This window comes from Theropithecus gelada, chromosome 6 (genome assembly GCF_003255815.1).
Source record: "Theropithecus gelada isolate Dixy chromosome 6, Tgel_1.0, whole genome shotgun sequence".
Classification (NCBI taxonomy): domain Eukaryota; kingdom Metazoa; phylum Chordata; class Mammalia; order Primates; family Cercopithecidae; genus Theropithecus; species Theropithecus gelada.
In genome coordinates, this window is record NC_037673.1 from 80958535 (window position 1) to 80960249 (window position 1715).

At 42.2% G+C, this 1715-nt stretch overlaps 1 pseudogene; it reads left to right on the forward strand.

The window, feature by feature from the left end:
- Positions 1 to 260: 260 nt before the first annotated feature.
- On the forward strand, positions 261 to 1155 carry LOC112626729 (annotated as a pseudogene).
- Positions 1156 to 1715: the final 560 nt, after the last annotated feature.

Genomic DNA, 1715 nt, shown 5'->3' on the forward strand with positions numbered 1-1715 from the left:
TTAAGCAGATACAGAGGAAAAAGGGTCCTTGGAAAATTTTTGTTTCTTTTAAAGCAGCTCCAGAAACATTTATTGTCTAGCAGGGAAGCCCTGGCTCTCAGAGGCTCAGGGAATTGGTTTGATCAGGGAACATTTGATATGCAATTGCAAGCCATTAAAACCTGGGTTCCACATACTGCATCTGAGCAAGGGCCATGGCCCTTTGCACTCCCTAGTGCTGCTAGGCCTGTTGGTCTCTGTCAGGCCGTGGATGCAGGTCTCTGTTCAGCAGGATGGGGTTTGTTAAAGTTGTTAAGAATCAGGCCCACTTTGAAAGATACCGGATGAAATTTAGAAGACGACAAGAGGGCAAAACTGATTTCTGTGCTCGGAAATGCTTGGAGATACAGGATAAAAATAAATACAACATACCCAAATACAGAATGATAGTTTGTGTAACAAAGATATCATTTATTAGATTGCTTATGCTCGTATAGAAGGGGATATGATAGTGTGCGCATCATATGCATACTAACTGTCAAAATATGGTGTGAAGGTTGGCCTGACAAATTATGCTTTAGCGTATTGGATTGACCTGCTGCTGGCCCACTGGCTTCTCAATAGATTTGGCAAGGACAAAATCTATGAAAGCCAAGTGGAGGTGACTGGCAATGAATACAATGTGGAAAGCATTGATGGTCAGCCAGGTGCCTTTATCTGCTATTTGAATGCAGGCCTTGCCAGAAATACCACTGGTAATAAAGTTTTTGGTGCCCTGAAGGGAGTTTTCGATGGAGGCTTGTCTGTCCCTCATAGTACCAAACAATTCCCTGGTTATGATTCTGAAAGCAAGGAATTTAATGCAGAAGTACATCAGAAGCACATCATGGGCCAGAATGTTTTAGAGGATATACACTACTTAATGGAAGAGGCTTACAAGAAACAGTTCTCTCGAAACATTAAATAAACAGCGTAACTCCAGACATGATGGAGGAGATGTATAAGAAAGCTTATGCTGCTATATGAGAGAATCTAGCCTATGAAAAGAAGCCCAAGAAATAAATTAAAAAGAAGAGGTGGAACCATACCAAAATGTCCCTTGCTCAGAAGAAAGATAGGGTAGCTCAAAAGAAGGCAAGCTTCCTCAGAGCTCAGAAGTGAGCTGCTGAGAGCTAAACCAGAGTATTGTCTAAATTCAACTTTCTTTAGCCTACCTGTATCAAATAAAGATGGGGGCTGGTGGGGAGCACTTGTGAAGGTGACAGCCCAGGGACACAGCTGTACTAAAAGGCTAATATTTAAGCATGAGATTATAGAATGCTTCCCTGACACAACCTTTGCAGAATTATGGCAGTATGAGAAATCTGACATAGCTGACTCCATCTTGCTTCTATCTTCTAAACTGTCCTTGCTTATTCTTTGGCATAACTAACTTTGGGAGCAATTTTGTTTATAGTTTAACTTTAAAGCAAGTATGATAACAGCCCTTCCTAAACGTGCTCTCTCCATGCTTGGTAACAAAAACTACCTTTGTAAAACTAACAAATTAAGGCCAGGCACCGTGACTCACGCTTGTAATCTCAGCACTTTGGGAGGCAGAGCCAGGCGGATCACGAGGTCAGGAGACCGAGACCATCCTGGCTAACGTGGTAAAACCCCGTCTCTACTAAAAATACAACAACAACAACAACAACAAAAAATGAAATTAGCCAGCCGTGGTGGTGGGTGCCTGTAGT